The following is an 18,448-nucleotide window of genomic DNA, read 5'->3' as shown; positions in this document are numbered from 1 at the left end:
TTTGCTGAGGATGTACTTTAAACAATGATTTTATACGATTTATTTGATTATGTTGGTCGAGGAATTGAGAGGGGGGGGGGGGGGGGGGAGGTTGGGGAGAAAAGGGCTGCGAGAACAGGGGCGGACCCATGTTGACGTTGAGTGGGGCCATGTTTTGAAAATCTTGTAGGACTAGCACAAATGCCTGTGCGTTGTAACGGGGAAGAAAAATGATGCATTGATTTAAGAAAAAGGCTAGTTTCGCCATTCACCAAAATGCCCATCAATGCGGCATATGCGTCCTGCATGTACGCTTTTATCATGTCATCATTTTCTTTAATTAGAGCTATGCATGTACTTTTTCTCATTTAATTTAATTAGAGCCATGCATGCTCTTTTTCTCATTTAATTTAATTAGAGCCAATCACATCATGCCAAGTCCACAAATCCTTCTAATTAGAGCCAATACAACATGGTTGCATCGTCCATGTCCCCTTCATTTTATGGAGTTTTCTCTCCTTTTGGTATGCTGTTTCCTCTCTTTCTTGGTTTTGGAGGTGACTTGCTGATATTTAAGACAACATGCAAATCCATATAAATTGGTGGGATTTGATATTAAAAATCAAGGTGGGACTATTAGATGGGGAACCCTTTAGTATGGCAGAAAAGCATGGTAGGTCGGTTGGCTTTGTCCTTCTATGTGGCCGGTGGCACATTTTTTTTCTCCTCCCAAAACGAAAAAAAACCCCGCAGATTAGTCTCAGGTTGGCTTTCTCCTTCAATGCGATGGATGGACTAAAAATATTGTAATCTAGGCGGCGGCCCAAGTCGAGGAAGCGCATGCATGGCCAATACGAACCTTTTTGACTACGAATTAGTACCATCTCGTGTATTTCACATAACGTAAGATCAGATGCCGGATGAAACTAAGAATACCCGTGCATTGCAACAGGAGAAAATTACAATGATGCCTATCGATCAAGGTTGGCTGGGTCGAGGAATTATGTACGTAGCAGAAGAATATTCTCTACTGACAAAAAAGGATGGAACATTTGAGGATCGTGTAGCGTGAACAACATTAAGTTTAGATTATTAGTTGTACTGACCAATTATGCATAATAGCTCAAATTTTCTGTGCAATAACACAATCTCCAAAATTGTAAAAAAAAACTAACTAATTGGAGCAGCGGGTGCCAGATGATTGGAAGTTGTATCTAAGGCCATTGTGCGCTCATGTTTAAATTAGATGACGCAGCCAAAAGTGCTCAAGGCCACCACCAGCCATCATGCCGTCGCCGTGTCCAGCTTGCATATGAAATTCAGCTAGTAGTGGCCGCTGCTGCACGTACGTACTCTGCTCCGCTGCCCGACGCGCATAGCAGCTTCACTGACCTGCATGTTTGGCTTGGAGGCCGGCGATCGCTCGAAATCACAAAACAAAGCTCGCTAGCCCCAGCCGTGCATGTCCCTCCCTCCCACACCCTGTCTTTATGTGGTCTCTTTTTTCTTTTTGAGTTGGACTTAATGGGTCTTTCTTGGCTTGTTGATTCTACTACAACTCACGTGTGTGTATATAAGTTGGTGATATTTGATTTAAAGGAGCGAGGTGGGACTAATATATATTGGACCAGTTCTTTACTGCAATCTGAATATAGGCTGGCTGGCTATAGCCTTCGTGGCCTAACCCAGAGGTTGGGAGTTCGATACGCAGTTAAGGCCTTCTTTGGTTTAGAGGAATTTCATAGGAATTCTAGAGGATAGAATTTTTATAGGATTTTTTTCTTTAGAGCCATTTGGTTTATAGGAATGGATTCCTATTCCTACATAGGATTGGTTCTTATCCTAGGAAAATAAAAAAGAGCCTAGACTCAATGAAAAATTTCCTTTGGTGTCAACCAAATGACATCTTGTTTTCTATTCCTACTCATAAGATTTGAGATACATGTCATCTCATTTCCTAGAAGATTCCTATTCCTTCCTATGATAATCCTATCCTATGAACCAAAAGAGGCCAAACATATATTTTCACCTTTTTTCGTCAAGGGGGCAGGAGTAGGCCCATCAAAGGAAGGTCGAGGCCCAGCCAGTTGAGGCGTTTCACCTTCCGACTATGTTTTCCCATCGCACGAAAAGACAACCAGAATTTCACTTGAATTGTACCACCTCATTAGATTAAAAAAGTCTAAATAGTACAATCATTTAAGCGGGACGAAATCAAAAATACCATCTTGTTTTATTAGTAGGTATAGGTATAGGTATAGGTATAGGTATAAATATAAATAGATAGATATAGATATAGACTAGACAAATGCTCGTGCGTTGTAACGGGGCAGAAAACTGACCTATAATCAAATTTGGTGAGAACTGTATATGCAAATATAACGCCACGTGTTTCATACAAAGAAACTGCTAGTTCATGAAAATGTCCACCAGCACAGTATAATAATATCAGAACGATTTATTCAGGAATAAAAACAACTCACTGCAATAAACTAATGGAATCCTAGAATCCCATTGCGCAGTAGGACCCGGAGTTGTATGTGTGGCCAACAGTGTTTTTGGATTTGCTGGACTTTTAGTTTCAACTGTTGGAGCTCCCGCCGCACAAATCCGCAGGGGCACAAACCCGCCAAGCCCTGTCCGGTGTCTCGACTGCCACGCGATTTGCGAAGTAGTTGGATCACACACGAGGAAACAGTAAATTTGAATTTCAGTCATTGATACTTGCTTTTTTTATTTGAAACTTGCTATTTTCTCATTCGCTTTTACCAAATTTATAGATAAAATTTGAAGACATTTTTCTGTCGATCATAGACGCAAAAATCATGATTTTATTGTTTGTGTGCTAAGTTTCAAGTGTTGAAACTTAACATTTAATTTTAAAATCCATCCAAACATATTTAAGATGGATCTTATTTGAAATCCCTCGTCATGAGAAATACGAATTCGGAAACAAAACTTAATTTAAACTTTTCATTTAAAAGATATAAAAGTTTGAAAACCGAAAGCCAGAAATAAAATCACATCTGAGGGACCGCGGCACAAATCCTCAACCGCTCTTGCCATATCTCTACTCCTAATGTCTCAGTTGGTAGGTCGTGTTCCGGGTTTAATTTTCGTCCCACCTCACCCGGTCTTTTTTGGTACTTCTTTGGTACTTCCTCCCACCTTCCTCTCAGCCGCGAAAAACCAAGGAAAACCCCTCGATCGAGTCCCGCACATGCCCAAACTCCCGTCGTTATTAACTGAAAGGATCGAAAATAAACCACGGATCCCACCTATCATGGTTTTTTTTTCGTCACGGTTTTTTTTGCTGGTTTTATTTCGTCCCACCTTGCACCCCGCTCCCGCAAACAACTCCTCTCCCCGATAGCCCTCTCGCGCGCTAGGGTTCCTTGAGCCGCCGCCGCACCGGAGCTCCTCGATCAGCCCCACCTCATGCCGCTCCACCCACTGCTTCTCCCTCCGCCCGTGCCGCTCTCTTCCCCGCCGGCACTGCCCACCACGAGCGGGAATGCCCCAGATCGTCTCGAGCAAGTCAGCGGGGCGGCGGCCAGATCCGCCACGGCAACATCTCGTCCAGATGGGCCGCGCCGGGAGAGGTAGATCGAGGCGGCGGGCACCGTGTGCGTCTTGTCTCTTGGGACGCCGCTCCGACCCGATCCGGCGAGGAGGCAGCCTCCGTCTGCGGCAACGAGGGCGGCGGCCGGCTACGCGAGAGGTTGATGCCTTTGTTTCTGTTTCGTGCTGCAGGCCGTCTTCACGGAGCTCTGCAACATGCTGGATCCCGGGAAGCCAGCCTTCACCCCCAAGAAGGGCAAGCCCAGCGTCGTCATGTTCGTCGGATTGCAGGGTCAGTCTCACTGACTAACCTCGGTTACTTGCTCTGTTTTTTGTTCTATGCATATTACTCTGAATTCTACTCGCTATGTATGATTGCTTGTAGCTGTATATATGCACCACTGTGTGTGTAATATTTCTGGACCATCTAGAATAAACTTGATGTTTAAGCACATGTGATGCACTCATAGGTGTCATGGGAACTGTATGTTTCATGTTTATCCAAATTGTCGTGATAGCCAAGCAAAATTAAATGGTCCAAACCTTGTTGAATTGATGTAAATTTAGGTTATCATTGTGTGTAGAATTGCGGTTAGGGTCATCAGTTGCCTTTCACCAATAGAAGCTGAACTTGTTTAGTTTATTGCTGTAATCTTATCCTCTATCTATGTGCTTTACTTCGTTAATTGTGATGGCAAGCAACTATAGCAGTCGGTATTATACACACGGGAGCTCTCAATTCTGTATTGGGATGGATGGCAAGGTAGATACATTGTTTTGTCGATCTGATTGTGCCTCCAAGACGGCATCGTGATGCCCACCGCGGGCGGTGCTGTGTCGCGACCAAAGGGGCACCCGTGTACGGCCGGGGACTCACTGCAGTTGAAGCACGCCATCTCGCCACCATGTATGTTGTGTGTTCTTGTGCTGCAGGTCCTTGGGGTTGGGTGTTCTTGTCGCCACCATGTTCATGCAGGCACGAATTGGACTGAGAAATGCTAACAGAGGAGGAGAAGACCATGCAAGTACGTATGTGCCAAAATTGATAGATTTAACTCTAGGTATTGCATTATTTTGCTGCAGTGTAGTAGTACTCTTTAAAGAATTTGTAGGAGATAGCAAAAGGACTAGATGAAGGATCCATTGATTTAAAAACACGTGGAAATAATTCAGTTTTGTAAATATTGTATATACCCTTCCCCTGAAAAGTTTGACGTTGTTACTTGGGAAAAAGGAAAATGCCCACAGATCAAATCCTTTGATGCATTGATTACTTTTTAGTTATGCAAAGTTTAAACTTCAGTCATGCTTTATTGGTCGTTTTCCCCAATAAATATCTACCAACTGCAGGTCCTTGGGGTTGGGTGCGGCAACTCGCGGCTCAAAGACAATCTTTTGTGGTGGGGCGTCGCTGCCGCTGGCGGCACCTGCATAGACCGTCTCGCTGGGAATGAAGAGATGCTCCCCTGATTTAGAGCTGTAGAAAGGAGGTGGTTGCAGACACAAAGTGGGGACACACAACTCCCAGTCATAATATTCTTTATCTTGGCTTGTTGTTTGGGGATGGACACATCAATCTGATTGCGCTCTCCTTCATGCCAAACGAATCCTTGGTTCGGAGGTGTGCGGCGCCGACGATGACAACCTTTCTATCGACGCAAGGGCAGCAGGAGCTCATGACGCTGTTGATGCCACCACCATGCACGGGGTTGATGCAAGGCGGGACAAGTCTGTATACCAGGCAAAGTACTCAATCTGTTTGGCATTTAGCTTTTTGATTATGTTTTTAGTGAGCTTTTTGATTCAAATAATTTGTTTACCTGATGCCTTCACTCCAGGTAATCTGTTTGTCTGACATTTTGCTTTTTGATTTAGTGCGATCACTAATGGGGAGAACATAAAACTTCAATTGAGGGCACTGTGATTCTCTAGCTACATGTATCATCTAAGTGACGTCTTTCCATGAATCTTCTATACATTATATAACCTCTCAGGCCCTTAGAAAAGTATCTCTGTTAACTCGATTTCTTTCTGTTGATTCTTATAGAGCTTCTGCAGGAGGGCGTCACCTGCGACATCACTTGCATCGATCTCTCACCGATCACCATCCCGAGGATGCACGACAGACTGGCGGAGCAGGGCACCAGTGATTATTTCACCAATTTGCTCGACTCATAGTTCCCTTCCTCTGTCCACGCAACGTTGCCCATTATTGCTAAGTTGTTAATTCATCAGGCCCATTATTGCGGCTACATAGTCTGTTCATCTTGCCTTCCTTTTTAGGAGAAACCAATTTACTGAAGGTAACTATTCTTTATTTACATTTTATTTGTTTCTTCCTGCTACTTGTAGGATTTGCGTCGGAAATATTCTGACTACTTGCATGAATTTTAGACCCTACTTGCACAGTTGCTTGCATTTTGTGTTGAGAAACATCTACTTAAATGTACATAATACTTGCAAGTTCTATCTGTTGACTGTGCCATGATAACTTTAGGCCTTTAGTTCTACAAAACTGCCAAAGTAGGTGACAACCACCTGCAGCTCAATCCTTGTTTAACTCGACAGACAAGCTAAAGTAAATGCGGAGCCAAGATAAATTGTTGTAAGCCTTTTACTGACTAGGAACGAGGGGTTGTAGGAAGGAACACTGCACTATGAGTATGCCCTTTGTTAGCTCTTTGCCCTTTTCTGTAACACTAGCCTATAGAAGGATGAATGGTGTCAAGCTCCGGGCAACAAGTAGGATTATCTCAGTAGTAAGCAGTCAGCACCACTATCTGAGATTGCACATTTACGACCATGGTGGCACACGGAAAAGGAAGGTTGGTCTGAAACAAATTGCCAAATGCTAGGATCAACATTTCTTTTCTAGAGCATCTCCTTTTCGGGAAAGTTGTTGTCGAGAACTCAGTTGCGTGTTCCTTTATTTTCAAGAAACTCTATATAGACCTTGATAGCTTGAATATAATGTTTTAGTATGGTGTATTTGTAAGGTACAATCCATTCATAATTATTGGTAGTAACATGTGTGTATGTGTATCTTTAAACGTACTGTCACTAGATCAAAATTTGGACATACATAGATAGCTCCAGATGTAGCCTAAATGTTTTTTTACTCCCCATATAATCACTGTTGTGAGTCCTTGTGCCGTTGTGCCTAGATATATCAAAATGCATCTGCTGCTATATCTCTCAATACTCAATAGCATGGTTTCATGGCGAATCAGTGCCACTGTTATGTGTGTTGATGTTTGAACCGAACCAGCGATTTGTTAGAACTTATATTGTTTCTTGTATAGGATGTCGATTTTCCAAATCATAAGAATATTTGCTTTGCTTTGTTTTTTATATTTGCAGGTTGGCAATTCCGAAGTTATTGCCTTTCTACTTCAAACTGAAATAATTCCTCTTTGTCTTTAATATGGAGATGGGCACTGAACTTTAAAAAACAGTATGAACTCAACCCCTTCTGTAAATCAAATATTTCATTTGCGGGGACGACGTGGGGCTCACGTCGAGCACTTCACCTGCAATGGGTGTGGCCTTCTTCGTCTGCCAAACATGCTACAAGTACGAGCACCACGAGGGAACTGCCTGGAGTGCAAGACCCGCCACAAGCTCCTCAAGGGTCAGTCAGCCTCCACCCACGGCCGAAGGCACTTGCAGATGTGAAGAATATCCATGTCCAATTACATCGCCAGAAAGCAAAAACCATGAGATCCCAAACTAATCATCGAGGTAAAAATTGTCATGTAGTCTTTTCTAATATTTCATTTGTATGTTGGTTTGGTAAACTTAGCATGATGCGAGCTATTTTTAAGAAAGTTCAGTCATACCTGATGCTGCTATGAAAAATACATGTTAGGACTATTTACATGCCTATAATTAGGCCCACCAGTTTGGATGGCAAACAATTGCAGCTGAGAAGAATAGGATATCTTCTCGATCTTAGGGATCAGCCCATCTGATCTTTTGTTTGATTGGGGTTGCGGTTTTGTTGGGCATATAAATTTGTGCTGGGTATATGATCATATTTTTGCTGGCACTGCTGTATGACCTTCCTTATGGTTATTTTTTATAAAAATAAATTGTGTCAGTTTTGCCGTCGATGATAGTAATAGTATCAAGTTCATATGGTAAAATAACTGATATGAAATACTACCCTCGGTTTATCTATTTCATGAAGGTCTCATATTAACACCTATGAGTGGGAGTTTCATAATATAGAGTTCCTTATAAGATTGGATACTATTTTTTGATCTGAAAATATCTATTGCTGATAAGAACGTATTTCACATAATAAATTGCTGGTTCATGCTGGAGCTTGAAATGTATTCCTTTTTTCTGTAGGGATTTTTGAAACGAGCAGAAGATTAGTAACTTCTACGACATCAAAGATCTGACCTTTTAGAGTATGCACCATATTGATTTACTTATTAATTTATTCACACTATATCAGATTTGTCTTGAACGTGATACTTTATTGACTGTACTAGACACGGGAAGTTAATAGGATTAGTCTGCACCAATTGTTGCATAAGTTCTCCTTGATACCAATTTACATACTTGCACTACTAGGCCTTTGGTCAGTTTGCAACTGGTATTTTAGACATGTACGAGTATTCTCATGGTATTTCTATATGTTTTAATTAGTACCAGATGGAATTTGGGAATTAGTCTTACAAAGAGAAGAGAAAAGGAAATATTATTCATGAGTTTGCAGGAATATGGAAACTCAAGGTAGTCTGTTAGCATAAGTAAAAAATAACTTTCATTCTATTTCTTGGTTCGACCAAATTATATTTTATCCGAACGTATGGATGATCGACACAATGAACATACGTAGTTTCTAGTCAGCACTACTCGGATAACAATTATGCCTACTATTACCATTTTTGTGCATTGTTTGGTCTTATGCATTTTAGTTAAATACATCCTTTGTGACGAATAATGATTTTTGAGCATACTATCTTCTTTTCATGTGGGGGAGATCGCTGATAGAAAAGAAAATTGTGCTTCTGATATGTTATGCTTATTTCTAAGTGCTTCCAATTTCCAACTACTAGGTATGCAGCCTTAGATGAACAACTACCTCTTTATTTGCTTGAGGATGATTTCATTGTGCAATTAAGACTACATAATTTCACTTTTCATTTATATTTATTGGTGAGGGCGAGCTGGCGGCGGCATGGCGCGCTGGTGCGCGTGACCGCAGGTTCGGCCAGGGTGCGAGCCGATCTGGCATGTGCGCTGGCAAAGTAAGGCGTACAGGTGCTCCGGCCGACTGTGTGCGTTGGTCTGTGGCGGAGGTGCGAGGTGGGCGTGGATCTGGCGCCTAGCATGCGCGAGGGTGGACATATGGGCGTTGTGCGATTCTTCGCGGCGAGAGGTGTGACTGTGCTGCTCTGCAGATTGATGACGTTGTTCTCCTGGTTTCGTGGATCTGCAGCGGGGTAGCCGGTGGTTGCGGCGCCAGAGAATGCTGGGGCAGCGGCCTTGGGCTGATGGCTGCTATGGCAGGGGCTGCTGCACCGGCTCGGGATGGTGGATTTGGAGCGATGCACTCAGATCTGACCCTGACAACTGCGTTGTTTCTGTGTCGCATGAGTTGCTGTAGCTGGTCGTCGCGTGAGGGCTATGTCGGCTGATGGCAGGGGGGTGACCTACACAATGTTCTTGGCTCTGATGGCCTGGGTATCGTTGCGTGACCAGATTTGCAAGCAAGCTCACTGATAGGAGATCAGGGACTCGAGCGAAAGCTCCGTGACCTTCTTAGAGGCATAGTCGTAGACATCTTCCTATCCTTTCATGTGCTTGGGCTCTCCGGATCAGAACCTAAAGTCCAGTTTTCTACGGGCGACAATGGCGTTTACGTCGTAACCATCTTCGGAGGCGTTGCCTTGGAGGGTCAGCCTTTGGATGTCGTGTGGGGCTCTTTCGTTTTCAAGGGCGGTGTATGTCGGGGATGCGGCTCTGGGATCTTCTATTAAGTGTCGAGGCTGTGGCCTCGGGAAGTACTGCGACAATAGCTCCAAGAGGTAGGGCTGCTTGTCGGCATGGCTTGGGTGAGGACCTTGAAGTGCGGAAGCAGCAAGGTTGTTGTCAGGAACTAGCTAGCAATCGGGATGCGATCTAGAGATTTGGAGGGGAGAGATTGGGGAATTCCGCCCAGATCTCGAATGTATGTATTAATATATGGGTTTACTTAGCCATCTAGGCAATTCTCAGCAACAACACGATGCCTCCAGCCAGCCACAGCCCGACTGTCTTTATAGGCGATAGCTCCTGGCAACGGGGTGAAACGGAACAGTAACAGCTAATAGGTAAAGACACAATTCAATCTAACGGCTAGCGACGAGTGGTAACAATGAGGAGTCATCTTAGCTGTCTGTTTCTTCTGAAGCGTTTTCCTTGATCTGCTACAGTTAACTGAAATTATCGACACCCGGTTCAGTCCTGACATTGCCCCCTTCTTGAGTTTCGACGTGGCCTCACGATGATGTTGCTTCTCGCCGCCATGCTCGTGTAGTGGTACTGAAGAACTCGGGGTACATGTACTTGATGAAATCCGCGTCCTCCCACGTTGCATCTTCAGGTGGCAAGTTAACCCATCGAATCAGCCATTGCACCACTGGCACGTTGTGTCTCGGAACCTGACGAACTTGAAGTACTTCGGCTGGCCCCATTTTCACCGTACCATCCGCATTCACCAATGGTAGGTTAGGGCTTGGGATGGATTTGTCCCCTATGTGCTTCTTCAGCTGGCTGACATGAAAAACAGGGTGTATTTGCACTTTTCTGGTAACTGTAATCTGTATGCAGAATTGCCTACTTTTTGTGTCACCAGAAAAGGCCCATAGAACTTGTTATGTAACTTCAGTGCTCCCCTGAATCCAAATGCAGCTAGTCTATAGGGTGCCATTTTGAGGTAAACAGGATCTCCAACTTGAAAAACGCTTTCACTTCTCTTGGTGTCTGCAAATTTCTTCATCCTGTTCCGAGCCAACAACAAGTTCTCTTTCAGTTGTTGCAAAATTTGTTGTTTGGCAGACAGAAAATCTTGTGCTTCTGGATCATCAGGACCAGGAATGGCCAACTCTGAAATGAGTGGTGGAGGAAAACCATATAAAGCCTGGAAGGGGGACATCTTGATTGATGTGTGGTAAGTAGTGTTGTACCAGAATTCAGCTAGAGATAACCATGAAAGCCATTTCTTAGGAGCTGAAGTTGTCATGCATCTTAAGTAAGTTTCCAGGCACTGATTTACTCTCTCGGTCTGGCCATCAGTTTGTGGATGATATGCTGTGTTGTACCTCAGTTCTACTTTAAGGGCTGCAAAAATATCTCTCCAGAGTTGACTAGTAAAAATTCTGTCTCTATCAGATATGATCATTTTAGGAGGGCCATGCAGTCTAATTATGTTATCCACAAAAGCTTGAGCCACACTGAGTACTGTATATGGGTGAGGAAGTGGGATGAAATGTGTATATTTAGTAAATCTGTCCACTATTACCATGATCACATCTTTTCCCTGAGAACTAGGCAGTCCTTCAATAAAGTCCATTGATATATGTTGCCATGCCATGTCAGCTATAGGGAGTGGCTCCAGTAGTTCAGGTTGCAAGCAGTTTTCATGTTTTGCTCTCTAGCAGATGGGACAGGCAGCAATGAAAGCCTCTACTGCTGATTTCAATCCACGTCAGTAGAAAATGCTTTTAACTCTGTGGTAAGTTGCTCTTCTTCCAGAATGACCCCCCACAGGAGAACTATGCAGTGCAAGTAGTAGTTTGTTTCTTAACTCAGGGATATTGCCCACCAAATTTTTTCCCTTATATCTTATAATGCCAGCTGTAAGGGAATAATGTGATATTGAGTTGTCTTTCTTCAGTAGCAATTTCTCCAACAACTGAAGACTTTCTGGGTCTTTGTGATAACTGTCAACTAGTTCTTCTGTCCATATAGGAGTAGCAGCAGAGATGGCCATGCATTTAGGGAGCAATCTTGACAATGCATCAGCTACTTTGTTCTGAATCCCTTTCTTATATTGGATGGTGAAATTAAATTCCAATAGCTTCATCATCAACTTATGCTGTACTCCTTAAGTAATTTTCTGGTTAGTTATAAACTTCAATGACTGCTGGTCTGTTTTGATAATTAGCTCTTTGCCCAGGAGATAGTGCCTCCACCTCTTGAGAGCTTCCAGAATGGACAAGGCCTCTTTTTCATAAGTAGACAGAGCAGCATTTCTAGGGCGGAGAGAAGAACTATAATAAGATATAGGTCTTCCCTGCTGCATTAACACAGCTCCAATACCTTTCCCACAAGCATCAGTTTCCAACACAAAAGGTTGTGTGAAATCTGGTAGAGCCAACACAGGAGCAGATGTGAGAGCTTGTTTTAGTTGTTGGAAAGCCGTACTATGCTCAGGTTGCCAGGAGAAGTTGCCCTTTTTTAATAAGTCATGAAGGGGTCTGCATATTATACCATAACCTTTAATAAATCTTTTGTAATATCCAGCCAGACCCAGAAAACTTCTCAGTTTAGTTATGTTTTCAGGAGTAGGCCATTCTGCTATAGCTAAAATTTTCTGAGGGTCTGTTGCTACCCCTTTCTGAGAGATAACATGACCCAAATACTCCACTTGCTGTACTGCAAATACACACTTGGACATCTTTGCATATAGCTGATTTTCTCTAAGCAATTCCATTACTAGTTTGATATGTTCCAAGTGTTCCTTGAGAGATTTGCTGAATATTAATATGTCATCGAAGAAAACCAATACAAACTTCCTCAAGTAAGGAGAAAATATGGTGTTCATTAATTCCTGAAATGTACCAGGAGCATTTGAAAGTCCAAATGGCATAACAAGATATTCAAAATGCCCTAGAAATGTTCTAAAAGTAGTTTTTGGTATATCTTCAGGAGACATCCTGATCTGATGGTACCCAGACCTTAAGTCCAATTTTGTGAAGTATTTTGCTCCATGGAGTTCATCTAACAAATCTTCTATAACTGGTATAGGAAATTTATTTTGAATGGTGAGAGCATTGAGCTTTCTGTAGTCTGTACATAACCTCATAGATCCATCCTTTTTCTTTACTAGGAGGACAGGAGCTGCAAAAGGGCTTTGACTGTGTTTTATCATGTGTGCAGCTAGCAGCTTTTTGATTTGCTCTTCCATTTCCTTCTTTTGGTGCTGAGGAACCCTGTAAGGTCTGACCTGAGGTGGAGTAGCCCCAGCTACTAGAGGAATTTTGTGGTCCAGAGCTCTCTGTGGTGGCAGTGTTTTTGGCTCTTCAAAGAGATCTGCATATTCCAGTAGTAACTTTTGTATTTGAGGAGGGGTTTTGAAATCTGCAGGGGCATCCATCAATATATTATTGATCTGACAAAGAAATACTTCAGGTCCTTTTTCCATCAGTTTGTCCACTCTCTTAGGTGGCACTTCTTTCAGATTAGCAGCACTTGAGAATATGGTTGTAGATACAGTTTGTTTCCCTCCATGAGTGAATCCAAATTGCTGTGCAGGTATGTCAAATGATACTGGACTTACAGCAATGAACCAATCATATCCAAGGATAACATCATGGCTGGGTAGAGGTATTACCCTGAAGTTGTGAGACAATGTCAGTTTAGCTATCTGAAATTTACAGTTGTGAACTACTGCATCAGATACTAATATGCCCCCTCCAGCTACTGAAATGTTTCTGGGCTTTACAGGTAACATGTTGCAGTTAGCTTTAACTGCAAAATCCTGATTAAGGAAAGAAGTAGTACTGCCAGAGTCAAGTAAAGCTACTGCCCTTTTTCCATCGATATGTATTATTATTGCTGGTGTTGGTACAACTAACTGTTGTCCCGTAACAAAGGCAGATATAAACATAGCTTGACCTCCTTCAGATACTGGTTCCATTTGCTCCTCAAACTGTTGCTCTTCCATATCATAAGTTGTTTGCTCCTCTGTTTCCTGCTGCATGGCATGAACAGTTGGCACTAATTTACACTTATGACCATGCACCCACTTGTCACCACACCTCCAACACTCTCCTACTTTCCTGATTTTCTGTGTGTTGTTAACAGGAATTTCAGCTTGCCTGATAGGTAGTTGTTGCTGAGTAGAGGGAGTAGTGTTCTGTTTAAGAGGAAAACTGCCATGTGATTTCTGGTAGTAATTGCTATAAGGAACAATATTTCTTTTGGGAACTGTTGATACTAGTGGATAGCAGGGCTCCACATCTTTAGCTAACCAATATGCATCAGTAAGTGTTTGAGGTCTCAGGGGTCTGATCTAGAATTTTATGCCATCTCTTAATCCATTGACATAGCATCTGACAAACCAAGATTCTCCCAGTTCTGGATTTTCTTCCTGAACATCAGCCATGAGATCTTCAAAGAGCTTTGTGTATTCAGATATAGTGCTATTAAACTGTTTAACTGAATTGAATTTTTCAGTTAAGTCATAAGAACCCTGTGTAGAGAACCTCTTAGTGATTTCAGTGCAGAATTCCTTCCATGATACTTTCTTTTTTAACAGTCCTGATCTCCTCAACCACACATCTGCTTCCCCTATAATGTATAATTGTGCCAAAGAAACCTTATATTCTTCTGGTGCTCCAGACATTTGGAAGTATTTGTTACACTGCCTAATCCATCCAACTGGATCTTCACCTTCAAATCTAGGAAAATCCATTTTAGGCCCTTTTGTCAGAGATCTCATGAACTGGCACTGCTTGTCCTGTTCATAAGTTTTTGCATAGCCCTGCCATAACTGTCTATCTCTGCTTTGCTGATAATGTTGCTAAAATGCAGGAGTATAAGCATTGTGCCTAGCTGTCAGAGGTGTTCCCAATGGACTTGCTTGCTCTGTTCTGCCCTGCTGATTAAATCCAGGAGGTACTGTCAGTTTACTTGTTCTGATAGGAGGTAAGTTTTGTATCTGCAACTCTTCCAGTTGCCTAGTTTTCTCTTTTTCTGCTTCTAGATGCTTCCTGAGTTGTTCTATTCTGAGTAGTTGGTTCTGCATTTGCTCCTGATGTCCTGCTGGTGATTTAGGAACTTGCTGTGAGCTGGAAGGTAGATCAGTAGCCTCTCTTTGTACTTGGTTCTTCACCAATGTTTGCAGCACTGCATTAATTGTGGAGAGTTGTTTGCCTAGGTCCAACACAACTTGCTCAACATTCCCCACTTGCACTGATATTTCGCCCTGTTTGCAACTGACGGAGTGGACATCATCATGCAATTTCGCCATATCTGCCTGCATCTGAGCTTGATCTTTCTATAAAACTCCCAAATCCTCGCGCAAAGACAACATCTCTTGAAGATCTGCCTCGTCAATTGCCTTTGCGCGCCCCATCTCCTTGATCTGAAGTGGTGCTTAGGAATTTTACCACTGGATGCCCAGCAACCCTCGCTCAACTTCAGATCCTGCCGTCGCCACGATCCACGCCTCCAAGGTACACAGATCAGTGCTCAGACACGGGATTTTACTGATCAGGCGATGTGCCTGACCAACCGCTCCTGCTCGACTAATCTGTACCCGAACGATCGCCGCCAACGCCTCCACACACCGCCTCCTGACTACAGCCCCGACACCAACGCCACCTATGAATCGCCGCCGAATAGAAGAACTAGGGTGGGAAATCGGGTGGGATCTGGCTAGAGAGAAAAAATTTCCCCAATTTCACTAACTTCCGCCGAGGAACGACTGCTCATGATACCAATTTGTCAGGAACTAGCTAGCAATCGGGATGCGATCTAGAGATTTGGAGGGGAGAGATTGGGGAATTCCGCCCAGATCTCGAATGTATGTATTAATATATGGGTTTACTTAGCCATATAGGCAATTCTCAGCAACAGCACGATGCCTCCAGCCAGCCACAGCCTGGCTGTCTTTATAGGCGATAGCTCCCGGCAACGGGGTGAAACGGAACAATAACAGCTAACGGTAAAGACACAATTCAATCTAACGGCTAGCGACGAGCGGTAACAGTGAGGAGTCATCTTAGCCATCCGTTTCTTCTGAAGCGTTTTCCTTGATCTGCTACAGTTAACTGAAACTATCGACACCCGGTTCAGTCCTCACAGTTGTCAGGTCTGTCAATGCGCCCCAGTCGGGACTGTTGGACGACATGTTGGGGCAGCGGCCGAGGATGTGGTGCAGCGTTCGTGGTCTATGTGCGGTTGGCCTGAGCAGCGTGAGCTGCGGGTAGCTGTATCGTTCGACGTTAGTGCTCAAGGGACAGTGGTGGGGGTAGCGGCGTTCGTGGCCTGTGTACGGCTGTCATGAGCAGCGTGGGCTACAGTTAGTTGTATCATGCGGCGTTGCTGCTCGAGGAAGAGCGGTGGCATGTTGGGGTTGTGGCGCGGGATAGTTTCCAGTTTACATGCATGTCTATGAACTTTGGTTTCAGTCTAGGTAGGTCACACTTTGATTGGATATTTGACATGTCAGAAGACGCTTGTTTGAAAAATAATACCAGCCAGTCACACCTGTTCGACATAAAGAATATGAAATATCTTCAATAGCTACTCCTTCAGGGAATCCTTTGCTTCTGGTATAGTCTCATATTCAACCTTCTGAACTGACATCAAACACATCCTCTGAACTACCAGACTGAATGGTGATTTTGTAGGTAAACTAATTTTAAGAAAAGTAGATTAGTTGCAACAAATATTTTAGTCTTTCACCCATATTCTCTTGTTTTCTGCAACTATTCCAAGATAGGTCCCATACTTTCCATTGCAATGCACATCAATTTCATTTGGAAACATACCATGGTCCAATTGTTTGTTTTCTTTACCAGTTTTGCATGGCCATTGTGTACAACCATGTTATTTGTTGCTTGATGAAACAAGAATATGATGTTTATGATTACAGATGAGTGAGTCATATCTCATGATGAGCCATTTCGCCTTCCTTTATGTAGTGTAAATTTAACCATTGACATATCACTCGGAGAAACATTTTTAGCTGGGAGAAGGAAGAGAAGAAGGGTGCTTGAACGGTAAAAAAAAGAAGTCGTCAATGCAACCCGTTGCAACTCATAGGCGTTCTACTGATGCAGAGGTACCTTTCCTTGCTTGGGAGTTATATGTGGTTCTGTTTGCTAAATCTGTTTTAGGTTTATACTGATCATGCTTAGCTTTTTAGTGTATAACCAGTTTGTAGGTCCTACTATTTGATCAACGGATGCAACAGATGGGTGCCGGATGGCATCTCTGGCGTTTTGTTAAGGTATGACCAAACCACACTATAGTTCGGTCTAGCCAAAGTTATGCATGCTGTTTATCTTTACTTTGCGTGTGAATGTCCCTGAAACATGGTTTTGTTTGACTCTAGGTTCAGGACAATAAACATGATAACTCAATCACTGTTATCAGAACAAGGTATGCACGCTGATGGCGATGAACCCGGTGACGACGAGCGCGGGGGGCACGAGCACCAGGCTGAACAGCACGACGAGAGGCATCACAGTGCGACACCGACGAGGCTATCTACCAGGACGAGGCCGGAGAGGCCCAACAGCATGCTGCCAACACTATTGTATGAATATGATCAAGTGGTATGTTGTGGGTGCAGTTTGCCTGTATCCTTTTTTTATTTGTCAGGTTTCTATCTTCCTGGCTGGATTGTGTCACTTCCATTTAATCAAAAGAGTGTTAGTTGTTCCCCGAAGACACATCTCACTCACTGTAATTAGGAACTAGTTGTTGTTTGCCTCAAACATATACATGATCTATTGACTCCTACCAAAATTTCACAACTACCCATGCAGAAAAAAAAACATTGTGAGTATAAGAATGTTGATTATCTACATTGTCGCCTGTAGCAATGCACGGGCACTCTACTAGTTTATTTTGGTTTTAGAGTCGCTAGTGCTGCCGCAAATTAGCACCACTTAACTTGTAGCAATTTTTGCATGGGGACAATATTTTCTGTCATTACCATATGAATTGTTGGAGGCCTATTTTAGCCTCTAGTGAGGAAAGAAAGCAGTTCCCGGCTATGCTTTTAAGCCTGCCGTTGAAGACCAAGCAAAATCCTGCTTAGTAATTAGAAACCAATTAAGGCATCATCATGCAGCAATGTACAATTTTTTCATTATTCTACGGATGATTCCATTGGATTTGGCCACGCCGTGCGCCCTTCTTCCTAATCTCATTTAATTCTCTTTTATTAGGGATGAATCCATTTAATTTGCCCACATCGTGAGTCAACCTTCCTATTTTTTTAAATATGAATGAATCCGCTTAATTCAAGGACGCCATGCGCCGGAGGCCCGGAGCCTTTGCCTTCCTAACTCCTTTAATAACGTCCGTGTGCTAGAACCTTCATCGTCCTCCTTTAATTCTGTTTAGTTTACCCTTCCCTTGTTATCTCACATGGCCGTGTACAGTACATTGGAGATCGCTAGTTCGATTCTGGAGAGCAATTTTTTTTCCTTCTATTTTCCTGGACCGCAGTCAGCCCGCCGGGGTGTATGTTTTAAACGGGCTACAACTAAGATATAAGATGGGCCACAACAACACAACACAGGCTGTGCTCGACGGACGGGCGTGCATGTGTCATATGTCCCCAAATAGTACCACCTCGCATACATATAGAAAATAAAATCACCGCGGGACGAAAGCAAGAATATCACCTTGTTTTATTAGTAGGTATAGATATAGATATAGATATAGATTTGGTTGTATTATTAGGAAAAAAACTAAAACTCTCTAAATTTATACAAAATGTGCTAAAATATGCCCCCACTCAAGTATCCCCCCCTCCCCGTTCAAAAAAGTTGTTAGGTCTGCCCCTGGCGAGAACGGAGGGAGGGGGACGTTGGAACGTGAAACGAACGGGTTGAGTCGGTCAATGGGCTACAGTACCCTCTAGACCCAAATCAACCAGAGTAGCCTG

At 43.2% G+C, this 18,448-nt stretch overlaps 1 long non-coding RNA gene across 1 annotated transcript; it reads left to right on the top strand.

Moving 5' to 3' along the window:
- The first annotated feature begins 4,393 nt into the window (after positions 1-4,393).
- LOC125534000 lies at positions 4,394-5,485 on the top strand. The gene is made up of 4 exons (XR_007294396.1): positions 4,394-4,565; positions 4,891-5,047; positions 5,162-5,268; positions 5,416-5,485. It is a non-coding gene; the product is annotated as an uncharacterized LOC125534000 (long non-coding RNA).
- The last annotated feature ends 12,963 nt before the right edge of the window (positions 5,486-18,448 follow it).

The sequence above is a fragment of the Triticum urartu genome, chromosome 2 (assembly GCF_003073215.2).
Source record: "Triticum urartu cultivar G1812 chromosome 2, Tu2.1, whole genome shotgun sequence".
Lineage (NCBI taxonomy): Eukaryota > Viridiplantae > Streptophyta > Magnoliopsida > Poales > Poaceae > Triticum > Triticum urartu.
Note: the sequence above shows the minus strand (reverse complement) of the source record. Positions and strands in the feature narration are given on the sequence as shown.